The 20607-nt window shown below is 43.4% G+C and overlaps 1 long non-coding RNA gene across 4 annotated transcripts in view; it reads right to left on the reverse strand.

The window, feature by feature from the left end:
- The window catches only part of LOC126997041 (uncharacterized), a 264289-nt gene that overhangs the window by 41089 nt on the left and 202593 nt on the right, over window positions 1–20607 (reverse strand). For all 4 annotated transcript variants that reach the window (XR_007751861.1, XR_007751860.1, XR_007751862.1 and 1 more), the window contains exon 5: window positions 19041–19076. This is a non-coding gene — a long non-coding RNA (uncharacterized LOC126997041). The remainder of the gene's footprint in view (window positions 1–19040; window positions 19077–20607) is intronic.

Consider the following 20607-nt stretch of genomic DNA (forward strand, 5'->3'; position numbering starts at 1 on the left):
TTTTCCTTTTCGAATTCCTCCTCCTTCTACTTAAATGTTATCGGTTTTTATTTGTTTATTTCTTTGATTTTGTTTTCTTCCTTCTCCTCCTCTCCTTTCCTCTGCCTTTCTCCTGTCTTGCCTTACCTTCTGTTCTCTACCCTTCTCTGCTCTTCTCTTCTCTTCTCTTCTGTTCTCTTGTCTTCTCTCCTCCTCTCTTCGTAATAACAAACACTGGACGCTTTTTTTTCCACCAGTCTTCCCACGGATCCGTCTTTGTGGTGTTGCTGACGAAAATCGAACTAAAGGGCAACGGAGGTCTTTCTTCAATAACATGACAAGACGTGTTATGAAAGCCCGCGTACCATATTCAGTGCAGGGCGCCATGTCACAACACCAACGGCCGGCGTCATCAACAGCTGCCAGGAGGAGATTGGTTTCCCCTTACGAGGACAGCCTTTGGTCCTATGCTTTGATGATACGTATTATGAAGTTACGTTATCTGTTGCAAAGGCCGCTGAATTTCACTTTCCCACACATCCACACGACCTCTGCACGCCACGAAACTTACGAGAAATTGAAAAGAGAGAGATAGAAATTGAATTGAATTGAAATGTTTATTGTTGTAAAGATTGGTATTACAAGACGCTTTGCCATATCACATCAGCTATTTCTAAAGGTCAAAGAGGGGGTCAATCGGGTTCTAGTGAGTGTTCCTTTAGGTTCATGGCACAGAAGAAGGGTCACACTACCACCAGGGTCATAAAACTATCCCTGGAAATGCCCACAACTCCTACGAAAGCCTTGTCAAATATGTGTTTCTTAAGGTTCACGGTACAGAGGAAGGGTCACACTACCACCAGGGTCATAAAACTATCCCTGGAAATGCCCACAACTCCTACGAAAGCCTTGTCAAATATGTGTTCTTGGGAGGCGAAATGTCTCATAATACAGGTTGAGAAAGGTATGTTGGCGCCGTTGCTATGGTTACCCGAACAGCCAACCTCAAATCTGCTTCCCATTTCCTTTTATTATTCATTACCACAGAAAACGGTACTTCGGGTTTAAGGAGAGATTGACTTTCAGATCTTCAGAAAGTCAATCCGTCAAGGTCGTCCGTCGAGGTGGTTCGTTGCTCCTCTCTTCCTCCTCCTCCTCCTCCTCCTCTTTCTCCTCCTCCTCCTCTTCTCTCGCTTCACCTGCCTCTAAGCTTTGAAGGCAAATCATCTGAAAACTCCGTCTCCTGAAGACCTGCTGACATGCCTCCAGCTTCCTCCTCCTCCTCCTCCTCTTCTTTTTTTCTTCTTCTTCTCCCATCCTGCTCCTCCTCTTCCTCCTCTTGTTGCTGCTGCTGCTCCTCTTCTTCTTCTTCTTCTTCTTCTTCTTCTTCTTCTTCTTCCTCCTCCTCCTCCTCCTCCTCTTTTTTTTTCTTCTTCTTCTCCTATCCTGCTCCTCCTCTTCCTCCTCTTGTTGCTGCTGCTGCTCCTCTTCTTCTTCATCTTCTTCTTCCTCCTGCTCCTCCTCCCCCTCTTCCTCCTCCTCAGTCCATTCCTCTCGGTTCGTCGCCTCACCACAACTAACTCCAATTCCACTTGCCTCCTCCTCCTCTTCCTCCTCCTCCTCCTCCTCCCGTCGGCCCCTCGCGCCCCCTGAAGCGACAACAATATCTCTCGTCACATAAATTTACTGCTGGCTAAACCGTAAATCTTTCCGCACGCGCGCGCACACACACACACACACACACACACACACACACACACACACACACTCTTCCTCCTATTGATGGTCGGAAATCCAAGAACAAAAGGAAAAATACGAAAACCACAGCGACGAAATCTTGAAGAGAAAAGTTAATCCACCACATCTTGAAGAAGCCACAGGACGGATGCAGGAAGAGGAGGAGGAAGAGGAAGAGGATGAGGAAGAGGAGGAGGAGAAGGAGGAGGGGCGGAGAGTGCGGTGACGCCTGCAAAACGACCTCTCCATCGAGTGGCGCCTCCGGAACGCCCCAAGAACCAGCGAGCAAGTCTTTGTGTCCAGCTGATGGCCCGCGGGTGTAGAAGTAGAGAAATGGTGGAAGTGGAGGAAGGAAAGTGGAGGGGAGAAGAGAAGGGAGGAAAGTGGAGTGGAGAAGTCGAAGGAAGGAAGGAAAAAGGAAGGGAAGAAGTGGAGGGATAGTGGAGTGAGTGGAAAAGAGAAAGAAAGTGGAGAAGAAAAATTGAGTGAAGGATGAAAAGTCGAAGAAGTGGAGAAAGGTAAGTGAAGTGAGTTGGAAGATTAAAGTGGAGTAGAAAAGTGGAGAAGGAAAGTGGAGATAAGGAGAAATGGAGGCAGTAAGGCAGGAAGGAGGGAAGTAAAGGAAATAAAAAGGAATGAAGGAAGGAACACTTGGAAGGGAAACTAAGGAAGAAGAGAAGGAGTGAAGGAAGGGAGGAGGAAGGAAGGAAGGGAAGAAGGGAAATGAAGGAAGGAGGGAAGAGGAATACAAAGCAGGATTAAACGTCTCCTTCAGGTGGTGGTGGTGGTGGTGGTGGTGGTGATGGTGGTGGTGGTGGTGGTGGTGGTGGTGGTGATGGTGGTGGTGGTGGTGGTGGGATGCTGACGACCACATTATTATGAGCTGGTAATCTCTCTCTCTCTCTCTCTCGCTTGACAGGATGGTGGTGTGGTAATATTATTTATGATAGTAAGAGAGAGAGAGAGAGAGAGAGAGAGAGAGAGAGAGAGAGAGAGAGAGAGAGAGAGAGAGAGAGAGAGAGATCACCACCACCACTACCACCACTACTACTACTACTACTACTACTACTACTTCAGGGAAAACAGAAAATAATTAAAATTAAAAAAAATATGTCGGAAAAATAAAATCCCATCACCATACATCCTCTTATTATCCTTTCATCCTATTATCCTCCTCCTCCTCCTCCTCTTCCTCTTCCTCCTCCTTGACCTCTTACTAATCAAGGTTAAGCCTCTCGCATCTCTTCCTCTTCCTGTTAACCATCTTCCTCCTCCTCCTCCTCCTTCTCCTCCTCCTCTTCCTCCTCTTCTTTCATTTCCTCATTCACTATTACCACGAAATCATTAAAAAAATCACCCTTATTGTTTTTTCTTCTCCTTCTATTACTCCTCTTCTTCCTCCTTCTACCCTGCGTCTTTTCCTCCTCCTCCTCCTCCTCCTAACCTCCAACTGCGCTTTCTTCTGCTTCATCTATCCTCCTCCTGTTCCTCCTTCTGCTTCTACTATCCTCCTCCTGCTCCTCCTCTTTCATCACCTCCTCCTCCGTCTCTTCATCTACGACCACCTACTGATTAAGCCTCCTCGTCCTCCTCCTCTTCTTCCATGTCTTCCTCCTCGTCCTCCTCCTCTTCTTCCATGTCTTCCTCCTTGTCCTCCTCCTTCTTCTTGTACTTGGTTTTGTTCTTCCTATTTTTGTTCTGTTTCTTCTCTCCTTCTCCTCCTCCTCCTCCTCCTCCTTTTTGGTCATGTTCTTGCTGTTCATGTTCTTGTTCTTTTTCTCCTCCTCCTTCTCTTTCTTTTACTCCTCTTACTCCACCTTCTCCTCCTCCTCTTACTCCACCTCCTCCTTTTCGACTTCCACCTCCACTTCCTCCTCGTCCTCCTCCAGTAAGGGCAGAGGAAGCAGGCATCTTTGGAGGGTAAGTGGCGTGAGATCCTCCTCCCCGAAGGCCTCGCCACCCACGGAAGCGCCTTTATGAAGAGTGTGTGACCAGCGGGTTGGTGGCGGCGAGGGTACGGCGAGGGTTTTATGTATTTTTTTTTGGCTTGTTTTTCGTCTTCTGTGTGTGAGTGGATTGAGTGGAGTGGAGTGGATGGAATGGAGTGGGTGGAATGGAGTGGATGGAGTAGATTGAGTAGAGTGGATGGAGTTTAGTGGATGGAGTAGATTGAGTAGAGTGGATGGAGTTTAGTGGATGGAGTAGATTGGATGGAGTGGAGTGGATGGAGTGAATTGAATGGAGTGGAGTGGATGGAGTGGAGTGGAGTGGATGAAGTGGAATGGATGGAGTGGATATGTTTATGCATTTATATATTTTACTTTTTTTTTGTTATTTTTTCCTCTACTTGTTTTTCTTTTATTTCCGATTCTATTTATTTTTCGTTTTTTTTGTTTTTTCTTTCCTTGTTTTCTTCTTCTTTTTCTGTTTCTGAGTGGATGTCTTTGTTTGTTTATCTCTTTACTTATCTTGTTTGTTTTCCTTTATTTGTTCTTCGTTTGTTTTCATTACGCTTTCTTGGGTCGTGTTTCTCCTTGTATTTCCGAGTGGCTAACTTTATCTGGTTCTCGTTTGTTTTTATTTTATTTTTTACTTTTGTTTCTATTTTTGAGTCATGTTTGTCCTTACTGGAGGAGGAGGAGGAGGAGGAAGTGGAGGTGGAAGCCGAAGAGGAGGAGGAAGAGCAGGAAGAGGTAGTGGTTGAGGTGAAGGAGGTGGAGTAAGTAGAGAGGAGGAGGAGAAGGTGGAGTAAGAGGAGGAGAAGAAAGAGGAGGAGCAAGAGGAGGAGCAGGAGGAGGAGGATGAGGAGGAGGAGGAGAAGAACACGGACATGAACAACAAGAACAAGAGGAAGAACAAGGAGGAGGTTTGTTGAGGAGGAGCAAGAGGAGGAGGAGGAGGAGGAGGAGAAGAACACGAACATGAACAACAAAAACAAGAGGAAGAACAAGGAGGAAGTATGTTTTGAGAGGCTTGCGTTTCTTGGTCTGCGCAGCGATGCCTGAGGACGTGTTGTTATTTTTTGAGACGGAGTGAAGAGAAGACTGAATAGAGATAAATTGGATAGGAAGTCAACGTTCAAGCACCTCTGCACTCTCATCGTTTCCGCATCATCTCCCCATTGAGGTTATACGTAAATATGAGAACTAATGAGACGATTAGGCCATTTTTACTACCTGAGTGACGGAAGGCGAAGGGGAAAAGGAAGAAATCGGATACCAAGTCAACGTTCAAGCCCTTCAACACCTCTATAGCTTCCGTATCATCTCCCCAATGAGTTTACGCGCAAATATACCAAATAACAAGACGATTAGGCCATTTTTACTACCTGAGTGACGGAAGGCGAAGGTGAGAAGGAAGAAATCGGATACCAAGTCAACGTTCAGTCTCTTCAACCACAGAGTTATATACCTAGAGCGCGCGCTCCCGTGTTGTGGGGTTGGCGGCGGGTGAGGCAAGCTACCCTGGTGCGGCAGCCATCTTGGGGAGCCCACTTTCCCTCACTCTGTGGTGGTGGTTTTGATGGTGGTGGTGGTGGTGGTGGTGGTGGTGGTGGTGGTGGTGGTGATGATGGTGGTGGTGGTGATGGTGGTGGTGGTGGTAGCACCACCACCACCATCATCACCACCAACACCACCACCACCACCACCACCACCATCATCACCACCACCACCACCACCACCTACCACTTACCTCCACTTTGAAGTTGCCGGCTGGAGCACAGAGTTGGCTGGACTGGGCTCCCAAAGATGGCGGCCGAGGTACTTCCGGTTGCCGCACCCGAGTGTCTGGCTCGCGCGCTCTAGGTATATAACTCTGTGCAACCACCTCTGATTCACCGTCACCTTTGTATCATTCCCCTATTGAGTTTAAACGTAAATAACCACTAATAATGAGACGATTTGATCATTTTTACTACCTCATTGACGGAATATTAGGTGGAGATAGGGAGAGAGGGAGAGATCAATTACCAAGTCGACGTTTAAGCCTCTCTTTAACCATCATCACTTTTGGGTCATCTCTGCAGTGAGCTTATACGAAAACTTTAACTAATTATAAGACGCTTAGGAGATTTTTACCACCTGCCTCTAATACTTTTCTCCGCCTACTTCTTCTCCATTCTTTCTTCTACCTTTCTCCATCACATCACATCACATTGAGCTTATATGAACATCTTGACTAATTATGAGGCGCTTAAGCCATTTCCAACCGCTGAAGAGATGGAATACTAATAAAAATACTTCTACTACTAATGATAAATAACAGAAACAACAAAAGTAATTACGTGATAAGATTCCCACAAACTCCTCCTAAAACTCCTACTTTCTCTTGTCTTTCCTCGCAGAAGAAACTCTCGATTCGTTTTAAGGTGAGGACGAAAAGAGGAAAATTAATTAAAGATCTTTTTCAGGTGCTAAACTTTGTCTCTCTCTCTCTCTCTCTCTCTCTCTCTCTCTCTCTTTGACACATGGTTAAGAGAGACCGTCAAAGAGTGGGTTCATCGCCCCCTCCTCCCCCCCCGCTGTGTGTGTGTGTGTGTGTGTGTGTGTGTGTGTGCGTGTGTGTGTGTGTGTGAAGGAAAGAGGTGGGTAGTGATTCAAAAGAGGGAATAGAAGGGAGGGAAAGGGAATGAATGGATGTGAATGAGGAATGGATGAGACAGGAATGGGCGGAAGAGGGAATGTAAGGAGGAGGAGGAGGAGGAGGAGGAATTGATGGGAGAAGGAATTTATGGAGAAGGTAAGCGTGTGTTATTGGGAATGGCGTGAGTGTGTGTGTGTGTGTGTGTGTGTTTGGTTAGCTCCCCTTCCCCTTCCTCCCCTTTCCTCCCCTTCCCTCCCTCCTCTCCCCGTCCCCTCCCTCTCCTTCCCTTCCCTTCCCTCCTCTCCCCTTCCCTTCCTTTCTTTCCTCTCTTTTTTCCCCTTTTGACGTCAATCTTGGAGAGAGAAAAGACGCAGGAAGTGAGTACAGTCTCTCTCTCTCTCTCTCTCTCTCTCTCTCTCTCTCTCTCTCTCTCTCTCTGCGTGTATGTATTTGCTCTCTCCTCTCTCTCTCTCTCTCTCTCTCTCTCCATTTATTCTCTTGCCTCCTTGCTCCACCTTCGCACACTAAAACCCTCGGCCGCTCTTTTCTGTTTTCTCATCCGTAAATTCTTGGTCACTTCCAGCCCTCCTCCACCCCTTGTGCTCCCGGCGTTGATTCCACCTCACCGCCTCTCCACCTCTCCACAGTCATGCAGTCCCTTCATTCCCTCTAGCTTACGCCATACCTTGCCTTGCCTTGCCTCCCTTTCCCTCATGGCTCTTTATTCCTCTCTCTCTCTCTCTTTCTCTTAGCATATTTCTACAGTTAAGGAGCAAAAAAGAAAGAAGAAACTGACTATATTAATGTTTTGTCTAAGTCTTCCTCTATCTAATTCCTTTCCCTTCCTTTCTTTCCTTCTCTTCCCTTAAAGGTCTAGATTTCTTTTTCTCTTAGTATATATATATATTTGTTTTAATTGTAAAGGAGGCAACTCAGGGCAAAAAAGAAGGAAAACGATGACAATATTAGCGTTTAAGTGTTCCTTTCATTCCTTTTCCTTCCTTTCTTTCCTTCTCTTCCCTTAAAGGTCTAGATTTCTTTTTCTCTTAGTATATATATTTGTTTTAACTGTAAAGGAGGCAACTCAAGGGCAAAAAAGAAGGAAAACGATGACAATATTAGCGTTTAAATGTTCCCTTCATACCTTTCCCATTCCTTTTCCTTACAGCTCCTTCTCAATTCCTCTTTCTCCTCTCAGTAGATATATTTGTTTGTATAGTAGAGAAGGAAGCTCAAGGGCAAAAAAGAAGGAAAACGATGGCTATCAGCGTTCAATTGTTTATTCCCATTCTTTCCCCTTTCCTTACAGCTCCTTCTCAATTCCTCTTTCTCCTCTCAGTAGATATATTTGTTTGTATAGTAGAGAAGGAAGCTCAAGGGCAAAAAAGAAGGAAAACGATGGCTATCAGCGTTCAATTGTTCCCTTCATACCTTTCCCCTTCCCTTTCCTTACAGCTCCTTCTCAATTCCTCTTTCTCCTCTCAGTAGATATATTTGTTTTTTAGAGTAAAGGAGGCAGCTCAAAGGCAAAGAGAGAAAGAAGAAATTGACTATATTGGCGTTTATTCATCTTTAATTTAACTCTTCCTTTAACCTATTGCATTCCTTTTCTTACTTTCCCTTACAGGTCTTTCTTTCTTTATCTTTCTCTGCCTGTCTGTCTGTCTTTATGCATCTACAACTCACTCTATTTCCCTATATCTACCTGAAGTCTTCCTCTATTTTCCCCCATTCTATTAATTCCTTTCGTTTCAACCCTTCGTCTATTTCTCTCCTTTAAATACACTTTAATTACCTACCTGTAAGTTGTATGTATTTTTACCTGTGCGAATTTACGTTTATTTACCTTTAATTCCTCACAAACTCCCTTTCCTTCCTATATTCTTAACTCTCCCTCTGTTTCTCTCTCTCGGTGTGTCTGCATTAATTGCGTTCCTGTTTCTTCTATGTAGCTTTACCGTATTAATATTTATCTAACTCTCCCTCTCGCTGCCCTTCCATACATGCATTTCTACCCCTCGCTTAATTCCTTCCTTTCCTCGCCTTAAAATCTAATCCTTTCTCCGTTTCTCTCGCGCGCTCTCTCTCTGTATGTTTGTTTTGATTGCCTACCTGTATGTTTTTGTATACCTTTAATTGAGTATGTTAAAATTTGTCCACCTCTCCACATATCGATTGCATCCACTACCTCACTTCCGCCTCCTCTTTATACTCCTCTTCCTCCTTTTCTCTTCTCTTCTCTTCTCTTTCACCTTCCTTCCCTTTGCGCTCTTCTTCTTTTCCTCGGTCTCTTCTTACTCTCTTTCTCTCACGTTTCTCCTTTTCTATCTCCTTCCCTTTCTGCTCTTCCTCCTGTTTGTTCTTTTTTCCTCTTTCTTCGCTTTCTGCTTCTACTTTTTCGTTTCCTCCTCTTTTTCATATTTTTCCATTCATTGTTTTTTTTCATACTTTTATTTTCTTTGTTTTCCTGCCTCTAATACTTTTTCTTTTCCATCTTTTCTTTTACCTTAATCCACTTCTCTTCCTCCTTTTCTCTCTCTTCCTTTCCTTTGTATTCTTATTCTTTTGCTCGCTCTACTGTTTTTTTTTCCTGTCCTCAATATTTCTCGTTCTCTTTTTTTCTCCTCTTCTTTCACCTTCCCTTCCTGCTCCTGTTTACTCTTCCTTTCCTCCTCCTTCTCTTTCTGCTTCATCTACTTTGTTTTATCTTCTTCCCTTCCTTGCTTCTTTTCTTATTTCTACTTCATTTGTCTTCCTGGTTCGAATACTTTATCTCTTCCTTCTCCTCCTACATCTCTTCTTCCACCTCACTCCACCTCATCCACAGCCTCTCTTCACACACGTGCCAAGAGGTGGAAGACGCCCTACACAGCCTGCCATCTAGCGGAGGAGAGAGAAACTATATGGGTGTGAATTTCTGCTCGCGTGTGAATGCTGAAACTATAAACTGTAGGAGAGAGGTGTGGAGAAAGAGGGGGTGGGTAACAACTCTCTCTCTCTCTCTCTCTCTCTCTCTCTCTCTCTCTCTCTCTCTCTCTCTCTCTCTCTCTCTCTCTCTCTCTCTCTCTCTCTCTCTCTCTCTCTCTCGTTAGGTAAGGTGAGATATTGGAAAAGCGTGACTCAGGGTTTGTTTGTGAGCTGGAAAGGTAAATATTAAGGGTAGTAGTAGTAGTAGTAGTAGTAGTAGTAGTAGTAGTAGTAGTAGTAGTAGTAGTAGTAGTAGTAGTAGTAGTAGTAGAAGAAGAGGTAGTTGTTGTTACTGATGTTTTTATTTACTATTTTTACCGTAACATTCGTCTTGGTTTTCAGATTTTAATTACTTTTTTTTTTTACATAATTTCTTACATCACTTTTTTTCTTCACCTTTACCTTTTATTTACATTATTTCTTACCTCCGTTCTCTTTACCTGTCCCTTTTACCGTCACCATTTCCTTCCCTCACGTCTCCTCTCCACTTTTCCACTCCCTCACTCCTCCACGCAATACCTCAACAGACAATCACGTACGATCCCAACCCTTCCACTTATCCACTTACCCACCTGTGAGTACCTGCCAATTAAGAGACTCCACCCACGCACCGTCCAGGTAAATTCAATATACAAAAAAAGAAGAGTGTAACAAGAGCGAACCTTTTCATTATTTTCTTTTATTTTCCTTTATTTCAGAGTTTTGAATTTCGTCAGAAGGAACTTATAAGCGCCCATTCAGTGCCTAGGAAGTCATAATTACTCCATCGGTTAAAATTAATCGCCCCTTTTATAATCAATTTTTTTTACGGTATCATTGTTTTTGCAGTGGCCCAAGGAAATTAGTGTCCATTAATGCCTAAAAAAAAACATAATTTCTCCATTGATTCAAATTTATCTTCTTTTTTATCATTTTTTTTTTTTTTCATTTCGGTACAATTTTTGCAGTGGAGGCGAATTACAATTTTTTTTCTCATGTTTCCTTTGCCACGTAAACAATAGAACACAAACTTTCTGAACATTAAAAAAAAAAATCTCTCTCTCTCTCTCTCTCTCTCTCTCTCTCTCTCTCTCTCTCTCTCTCTCTCTCTCTCTCTCTCTCTCTCCAGAATGATGATTATCTTTCCATATTTCCATTTCTTCCAATCTTATACTTTCCCTTTTTGTTTATTTCCTTCATTTATTCCTTTTCTTAACTCTCTCTCTCTCTCTCTCTCTCTCTCTCTCTCTCTCTCTCTCTCTCACTAAAACTCTCTCTCTTTCTCTCTCCCTACCACGAACGAGGCAGCAGCACATTCCTCCACAACCCAGGAGCGAAAGTAACAAGAGGAGGCTTAAACAGTTTTGAGGGCCCGGGAAAAGTCCTTAATTGCTGTCCCGTCCCTCGGCAAACATAGAGAGTGCGTGTGACGTTTTGAAATATCAGATGCTTCCGTAAATGATGACTCACTCCGGACAATTAATCTCAGGCCACGAGAAAAATGATGCAGAGAGAGAGAGAGAGAGGGAGAGAGAGAGAGAGAGAGAGAGAGAGAGAGAGAGAGAGAGAGAGAGAGAGAATGATTAATGAGAAGCAAAACACGGTAACATTAATTTTAACACACACACACACACACACACATGATTAGAAAAGTAGGAAGAGAAGACTTGGAGACGAAAAGAATGGAGGAAGAAGACGAAGAAGAAGAAGAGGAACAGAAGAGGAAGAAGAACAAGAACGTGAAGAAAAAGAAGGAAGAAAAAGAAGAAACAAAGAAAAATACAACACACTCAAGAAGATAAGAAAGAAGATAAACAAAGAAAAGTTAGGCAAAAAAAATTAAGAGGAACGAAAAAAAAAAACAAAAAAAAAAAAACGTTACAAGTTAATGGATCACAAGGGAGACTAAATGCAGGTGGTGGTGATGACGGTGGTGGTGGTGGTGGTGAAAGTGGGTGAAAGGGAATGGTGATGACGGTGGAAACAAGAGCAGGAAAATGGTGTTGGTGGTGGAGGTGTTGGTGTTGAAAAATGAGCGTTAGTGTTGTTGTTGTTGTTGTTGTTGTTGTTTGTGGTTGTGGTTGTGGTGGTGGTGGTGGTGGTGGTGTTTAAAGCAAGGAGAATTAAAGCGAGAGAAAATATGTGGTGCTAGTCTTGCTTTATTGCTCTCTCTCTCTCTCTCTCTCTCTCTCTCTCAATTGTTTCTCCCCTTCCCCCCAATCACACATACATATACTTTCTCTCTTTTCTTTCTTTCTTTCTTTCTTTCTTTTAACTGTCTTTCTTTTTCCTACTTTTTCTTTCTTTTAATTGTTTGTGTCTTATTTTTCTTTCTTTCTTTCTTTCTCTCTCTTTTTTCTTTCCTTCTCTCTCTCTCTCTCTCTCTCTCTCTCTCCACCACGTCCAGTCCAATTACGTGCATCCACCCTCCTCTCCACCCCATAAACGGACAGACACAAGAGTCAAGACAGGATCCAACACTATATCGAGGCTCAGTAGGGGATCGGATCGCATTAAAGCCGTCCCAACCCTCTTATTCCCTATGCCGCGGCGATGCTCTTGTTAGGAAGGGAAGAGGTGCTGGGGGACCTTCATTGCCTATGTAATTGTGTGTGTGATGATACGGTCGCGAGAAAGTGGTCACGTGGGTCGTTTTTCGTTCGTTAAGGGATAAGCAGATGGATACCAGGTGGTTTTGTTCACACTGGTCTTAGTACGGTTTTCTTTTCGTCCTTCTTGTGTTTCTTTCTTTAACTTTCTATCTTCATTCCTTCCTTTCTTTCCTTCACTCTTTCTTTCCTTCGTTCGTCCCCTGTTTCCGTCCTTCACTGTCTATCGTTCTTCCTGTCTCTCTTCCTTTAACTATCTATCTCAATTCCTTCCTTTCTTTCCTTCACTATTTTTTGCCTTCGTTCATTTCTTGTTGCCCTCCTTCACTGTCTATCTTTCTTCTTTCCTGCCTTTCTTTCTGTAACTTTCTATCTACATTCCTTCATTTCTTTCCTTCATTCTTTCTTTCCTTCGTTCGTCTCTTGTTTCCCTCCTTCCCTGCCTATTCTTCTTCCTTCCTATCTTTTTATTCTTTCCCTTTTCTCTTCTTACTTCACTACCAGTCTTCCTTCTTTCCTTCCTTTCATCTTTTCCTATCCTTCCTTCCTTCCTTCCTTTCCTCTTCTCCTCTCCTTCTTTCATTATTTCTCTTTCTACCTTTCGTCTTTCCCTCTTCTTCCTTCACTATCTATTTCCCTTTCTTTTCTAATTCTCTTTCCTTCCTTCCTTCTCTTTTCCCTTTCTTGGTTCCTTCCTTCCTTTCAGCTTCTCTTTCAATATAATGTTACTAGCTTACCAATTCCTTACAAACAATTACTACTACCACTACCACTACTATGACTACTACTACTACTACTACTACTACTACTACTGCTATCATTCCGGCAGATTCTCGTTATACCAAGCGACTGCGAAACGAGCCTTGAGAGAAATGCTGAATATGAAACTGCAGCGAGGAAGCGAAGATTAAGAACGCTTCATCTTCGTGCTGGAAGGGTTTGACTGGCTTAAGAAATATACTTGGGTAGGTACGTAGAGAGAGAGAGAGGAGGAGAGGGAGAGAGGTAGGTAGGGAGGTAGGAAGAAAGAGAGCGAGGGAGGGAGGGAGAGCGAGGGAGATAATGGTTGTAGGTAGGTAGAGAGAGAAAGAAAGGAAGGGAGGTAGAAAAATAACGAAGGAAGAAGAGGGAGAAACGAAAGAAAGGACAGAAGAAGGGAGAAGGGAGAGTTACGTGAGTGAGAAACTGAGTGACTGACTGAGAAAAACAAGTAGAAAAAAAGGAGTAAAAAAAATATTCATAATCACGTTAGCGAGTGAGTGAGTGAGTGAGTGACATCAATAAGGCGAGAAAGAGTGAGGCAACAGGGAAATGGTTTAGTGAAGTCGTTGTGAGGGTCTGAGGGGCGCCATTGAGAGCGTGATGGATGGTGAGGGGCGGTAAGGGCTGGTGAAGGGAAGGGCCATATTGAGAGTGAGGGATGAAGGGGTCATTTGAGCCTATTGAAGGGAAAGACTTACTCAGACTTCCCTTTACTTTCCTTTCCTTCCTCTCCCTCCCTGAAGTTTAAGAGAGGGTGAAGTAGAGAAAGAGAGAAAGAGAGAGATGGGATACATAAACTTCCTTATCTCTCCCTATTTCTCTCCCTGAAGTTTAAGGGAGGGAGAGAGAGAGAGAGAGAGAGAGAGAGAGAGAGAGAGAGAGAGAGAGAGAGAGAGAGAAATACAATTGTTCAGACCTCCCCTTCCTCTCCCTTACTCCCTCTTCCACTCCCTCCCTTCCTGAAGTTTAAGAGAGGGAGAGAAAAAAAAGAGAAGAATCCACAAACTCCCTTTCTATCCCTCTTTCTCCCTTTTCTCTATTTCTCTCTCCCTGACGTTCAAGACAAAGATAGCTATAGACAGATAACGATAGATAGATATAGATAGACAGACAGATATAGATAGATAGATAGATGGAGAAAGGGGAGTGCACATTGCACAACCTCTTCTCTCATTCTCTCTTTCCCCTCTTCTTTTCCTCCCGTCCCTTCCTCCATGATGCTCGAGAGAGAGAAAGAGAGGGAGAAGAATATTTAGACTTCCCTCCCTCTCTCTTCCCCTCTCTTTCCCCCTCTCCCTGAAGCTCAAGAGGGAGAGGGAAAGAGAGAGAGAGGGTGAAGGGAAGGTTCAAACTCTCTCCTTTTTCTCCCCTCCCCCCTGAGAAAGAAAGAGAGAGAGAAGGGGAGAGAGAGAGAGAGAGGGAGGAATATTCATCGATAAATCCTTGCTCCCCTTGGTCAGTTTACGCCACAGTGCATCCGTATGTTGAACTATCGGTGTCTAAGGATGCTGTCATGTCCCCTCTCCCTCTCTCTCTCTCTCTCTCTCTCAGGCACGCAAATGTAATGCTTGGGAAAGATTTTAAACATGGATAATTTTTTTTTCTGTATCCCAGTAAATGAAAAAAAAAAAGACTCGCTTCTCCATTTATATTTTGACCTTACTCTATATATTTTGACCTGATTTTCCATACTTGACCTCATCCTCCATATATTTTGAGTTGACCTTCCATAGATTTTGACCTCATCTTCCATATTTGACCACATTTTCCATATATTTTGATTTGACCTTCCATAGATTTTGACCTCATCTTCCATATATTTTGACTTGACCTTCCATGTATTTTGACCTGATCTTCCGTATTTGACCTCATTCTCCACATATTTTGATTTGACCTTCCACAGATTTTGACCTCATCCTCCACATACTTGACCACATTCACCATATATATTTTGATTTGACCTTCCATGTTCAACAACACGTCGTGCTTTTGGCCGTGGGAAGCTGTGATGAACTGACACTAGGATCAGCAAATGAGGACTTTCATCAGCCGTCATCAACCGGAACCCACACCCTTCCGGACGAACTACAAACATATAAAACGAGCGAACAACGCGAAGACGAGGAGAGAAGACGGATGGCTCGTTGTTGACCACATTTTCCATATATTTTGATTTGACCTTCCATAGATTTTGACCTCATCCTAAACATAGTCTGACCTAAGCCTCCCTATAATCTGACATCATCTAAATTCGACTTTCTCCTCCATATAAGTTGACCTCACTCGATAAAATTTGACCCCTTCCTTTGTATAAAATGACCTGACCCTCCGACTATACCCACCTTTACTGCACGGTCCGTTGTATCAAAGCAGGTCACTCTTTTCACTAATTAACTACCTTACCTGCTTGTCTAACGATGCTTTCTAACCCTTTCATTCATTCTCTCAATTAGCTTCTACCTGTCTATATTTTTCTACATCAATGGAAACGGCTTAAGGGCACACCTGTCGGTCTTTTTTTTTTATATCAATGGACACAGCTTAAGGGAATAAAACACAAACATATCCAGTCTGTCTGTCTCGGTTAAAAAGTATAGGCCTACACGTCTACTGCATGAGCCTATAATATTTCGATGCGGGTAATGTTTTATCAGTATTAATTAATGTGGTTGTCTAACGATGCTTTCCTACCCTTCTCTTTCCCTCTAATTGCCTCTGTCTACCTGTCTAAATTACAAGGTAGAGGCCTATGAGTCTACTGCATGAGCCTATATTTCAACACAGGTAACTTTTTTTCGCATTCATTTCCATGTTTCTCTAATGATGGTTAGGCCTACCTACCCCTTCGTTCATTCCCTCTACCTGTCTATCTCACTTAAAAGGTAGAGGCCTATACATCTATTTCATGAGCCTATATTTCAGCACAGGTAATTCTTTTCTCAGTAAATAACGTGTTTGTCTGTCTATCCTTGTCTGTGCTGTCCTGTTCCTTTCATTCCCACTAATTGCTTTTACCTGCCTTCCTCTCCCGTTCAAAAGGTAGAGGCCTATGTGTCTTTTTCATGAGGCCTAACTATTTCGACGTAGGTAAGCTTTTTTTTTGTATTAACTGACGTGCTTGGCTGTCTGTGGCTGTTCGTGCTGTTTTGTTCCTTTCATACCCTCCACCTGTCTCGATCTGTCTCTCTCTCTGTCTAAAGGTAGAGGCCTGCATGTCTACGTGTCTATATTTCAACACAGGTAAGCTTTTTTTCCCCATTAATTAACCTGCCTGTCTAACGGTCCTGTCCATTCCCCTCTCCGGCGCTGCGTGGCTCTCATTATTTCCTTCCCCCTCGCGAAAGGCTAATGACATGTTCCCTTTTTGCGCGGCCCCTCTGCACGGCGAAACTCTTGCTAACGCTGCCCGTATTATGAGGAAAAGATAAATTGTATGGCCATGGCGCGCCCCAACGGCCTGTCCGGCAACGTGTGATGGTCTCTTTCAATAATAAACTCACGGTAAACTTGCCTAGATTATGAACCCTTGCTAAATTTTTATGTTTGTGAGGAAAAGACAAATTGTATGGCCATGGTGTGCTCTACCTTGCTATCCTGTGACGTATACTTCTTGTTTAATGGTCTCGTTGAAGGAAAGACTTATGGTAAACTTGTCTAAATTGTACTCTTGCTAAAATTGAATGTATTATGAAAAAAAGATGAACTGTATGGCCATGGTGCGCTCTACCTTGCTATCCTGTGACGTATACTTCTTGTTTAATGGTCTCATTGAAGGAAAGACTTATGGTAAACTTGTCTAAATTGTACTCTCGCTAAAACTGAATGTATTATGAAAAAAAGATGAACTCTATGGCCATGGTGCGCTCTACCTGGCTCTCCAGTGACTTATACTTCTTGTTTAATGGTCTCGTTGAAGGAAAGACTTATGGTAAACTTGTCTAAATTGTACTCTCGCTAAAACTGAATGTATTATGAAGGAAAGATGAGCTGTTTGGCCATGGCGCTTCCTACCTTGCTATCCTGTGACGTATACTTCTTGTTTAATGGTCTCGTTGAAGGAAAGACTTATGGTAAACTTGTCTAAATTGTACTCTTGCTAAAATTGAATATATTATGAAGGAAAGATGAGCTGTCTGGCCATGGTGCCCCCTAATTATTTCAAGGTAGGTAAGCTTTTTCTGTATTAATTTACGTGCTCGGCTGTCTGTGGTTGTTCGTGCTGTTTTGTTCCTTTCATACCCTCCACCTGTCTCTATCTGTCTCTCTCTCTCTCTCTGTCAAAAGGTAAAGTCCTGTATGTCTACGTGTCTATATTTCAATACAGGTAAGCTTTTTTTCCATAATACAGGCCATGGCGTTCTCTACCTGGCTGTTCAGTGATGTATACTTCTTTTTAATGGTCACGTTCAAGGATAAATTCACGGTAAACTTGTCTAAATCATGAACTCTTGCTGAAATTGGATATATTATGAAGAAAAGATGAATGATAAACTTGTCTAAATCACGAACTCTGCTGAAATTGATGTATACTTCTTTTAATGGTCACTTTCAAGGATAAACTCACGGTAACTTTGTTCAAATCATGAACTTTGCTGAAATTGATGATATGGAAAAGATGAATGGCGCTCTCTAACTGGCTGTTCAGTGATGTATACTTCTTTTTAATGGTCACGTTCAAGGATAAACTCACGGTAAACTTGTCTAAATCATGAACTCTTGCTGAAATTGTCTATATTATGGAGAAAACATGAATGGCGCTCTCTACCTGGCTGTTCAGTGATGTATACTTCTTTTTAATGGTCACTTTCAAGGATAAACTCACGGTAAACTTGTCTAAATCATGAACTCTTGCTAAAATTGTCTATATTATGAAGAAAGGATAAATTATATGGCTATGGCTCTCCCTAACTATCTGTCTGTCCAGCGCAAATGAAGTATACTGTTTTTTAAGGTCTCGTCGAAGGATAACTCATGGTAGACTAACCTAAATCATATACTTTTGCTGAAATTGGATACATTATGAAGAAAATATAAATTGTATGGCCAAGGACCTCCCTCAGTGCCTGCCCAGTGAGGTATACGATTTTTTATGGTCACGTTCAAGAATATCCTCACTCTAAACCTGTCTACATCATAAACTCCTGCTAAAATTGGATGTATTATATAGAAAAGAACACGGCGCTCCCTAACAACCTCTCCAGTACCGGTGACGTATATTTCTTTTTATGGCCCCTTGCAAGGATAAACTCATGGTAGACTTGCGTAGATTATGAAGTGAAAGGGTAACATCTTCGCCCACTTGCAAGGATAAACTCATGGTAGACTTGCGTAGATTATGAAGTGAAAGGGCAACATCCTCGCCCACTTTCAAGGATAAACTCATGGTAGACTGTAGTTACCCACTTGCAAGGATAAACTCATGGTAGACTTGCGTAGATTATGCAAGGATAAACTCATGGTAGACTTGCGTAGATTATGATGTGAAAGGGCAACATCCTCGCCCACTTTCAAGGATAAACTCATGGTAGACTTGCGTAGATTATGATGTGAAAGGGCAACATCCTCGCCCACTTGCAAGGATAAACTCATGGTAGACTTGCGTAGATTATGATGTGAAAGGGCAACATCCTCGCCCACTTTCAAGGATAAACTCATGGTAGACTTGGGTAGATTATGATGTGAAAGGGTAACATCCTCCCCCACTTTCAAGGATAAACTCATGGTAGACTTGCGTAGATTATAGAGTGAAGGGGTTATATCATTGCCCCCCAACCATATTTTTCCCCGTCATCATAGAAGGGAGGAGTCGTGGTTAATTACAATGTCCGGAGGTAAAAAATAAGACAGGATACAAAATAATGTCTTCCAAAAATTATGATATGAGGGAGAGGGTCCTTCCCTTCACCACCAACAAAAAAACTTAAAACTATGCTCATAAAAAAAGTCTCAGAAACACCGATGATTTGAAAGGTAGACAGAGACCTTACCATTATGACCGAAGAAAGCAAGGAACGCAAATCAAATAATAAACTCGTTGATGATAATAAAAAAAAAACCACAAGGGAAAAAATAGATAAGTCACCCACGTACTAACTAAGCCTAATATGCCATTCTCTTCTCTCTCTCTCTCTCTCTCTCTCTCTCTCTCTCTCTCTCTCTCTCTCTCTCTCTCTCTCTCTCTCTCTCTCTCTCTCTCTCTCTCTCTCTCTCTCTCCCTTCTTTCTTCTTTCCTCTCTCCCTCCTTTCCCTCCCTTCCTTTCTTTTCACTCTTCCTTCCCTACCCTTCCTCTCTCGTCTTCCTTCCTTCTCCTCCCCATGTCTCACACTTCCCTCTACCTACCTACATACTTACCTATACTTACACATACTTTTACCTACTTTGCCTGGTTACTTACTCAACAGAAAGAACGCCAGTGTACTTACCAATCCTCTGACGTTCCTTGACCAGTCTCCTTCCACCTGTACAAGGGAGAGAACACAAACAATGACCTTTTAAAACCATCACATATATCAGCCAGTTTGATAAAGAAAGAATTACATGTAAAAAGCACCTCACATACATCAGTCAGTTTAATGGAGAAATAGATATGAAAAAAACACACACACACATCACCGTTCATATACGATAGACAACGCTGACTTGTAAACACATACACACACACACACACACACACACACACACACACACACACACACCTACCTCTACCTCCCCCTCCCCCACCCCTCCACTACACACACAAACACGCATGAATCTACAAACAAACGCAGCTAAAAAAAAAAGTCCAACATGAAACCAGGGCACTAAAAAAAAAAAAAAAAAAAAAAAAAAAAAAAAAAAAACTGGAACAATACAGGAAGCGAACGACCAAAATAGCCAAATATTCCCCGTTTTTTTCCTGTTTTTTTTTCTCCCCCTCACACACTTCAGAGGGGAGAGACCAGGGGGGAGGGGAGGGAGGGGAAGAGGAGAGGGGAAGAGAGGGTGTGTGGGAAGGAAGAGGCAAGTATTGAGGAGGAGAGGAGGAGGAGGAAGGGATTGTAAGGGGAAGAGTTGAGGGAGAGGGGAGAAGAGAGGGGAAGAGTGAAGGGGAGAGGAATGGGAGGGAGAGAGAGAGGGAGAGGAGGGTGAGAGGAAGGAGAGAAAGCAAAGGAGGAAAATAGTGTGAGGGAGAGAGGGAAAGGATGGGAAGTGAGAGGAAGGGAGGGGCGAAGGGAGAATGAGGGAGAGGGAAGGAAGAGAAGGGAGGGAAGGGGAAGGTCAAAGGGAAACAGAAAGAAGGGAAAGGGAGAAGGAAGGGAAGGAAGAGGAAGAAGGAAGAGAAAGGAGGAGAGAAAGAAGGAGTAGGAAGGAAGAGAAGAGAGAGAGAGAAAGAAGGGGTGGGGAGGAAGAGGGGAGTTAAGGGAGTGTGAAAGGAAGAAGAGAAAGGGAAGGAAGAAAAAAAGAGAAGGAAGAAGAGGAAAACTAGAGGAAGGGAGGGGTGAAGGGAGAAGGTGGGAGAGAGAAGAAAGAGAAGAGAGGGAGAATAGAGGGGAGGGAGAGAGGTAGACGGAGGGAGGGGAGGGGAGAGAGGGAGGGCAATGCAAGAGGAAAAATGAGGAAAGTTTATCCATTGAAAGTTCTGTGGGGAGGAAAATTTAGAGAGGTGACAAGGAAAGACTGGCGGAGGGGGGAGGGGAGAAGGGGGGGAGGGGAGAGGAGGAAGGGGTGAAGGGAAGTAGATGCATGGTGAAGAAGGGAGGGAAGATAAGGATGGGGAGAGGGTGGAGGACAGAAAGGGGGAGGACGAGAGGAAGGGAGGGGTGAAGGTAGGAGGATGAGGGAAGGAAGAGAAGAGGAAGGGAAAGAGGAGGGGAGGGGAAGGGTTGGTGATGGGACTGGTAGATAGGGGAAGGGTTGGTGATGGGACTGGTGGATAAGGGAAGGGTTGGTGATGGGACTGGTGGATAGGGAAATGTCTGGTGATGGGACTGCTGGATAAGGGAAGGGTTT

Source organism: Eriocheir sinensis, chromosome 11 (assembly GCF_024679095.1).
Source record: "Eriocheir sinensis breed Jianghai 21 chromosome 11, ASM2467909v1, whole genome shotgun sequence".
Lineage (NCBI taxonomy): Eukaryota > Metazoa > Arthropoda > Malacostraca > Decapoda > Varunidae > Eriocheir > Eriocheir sinensis.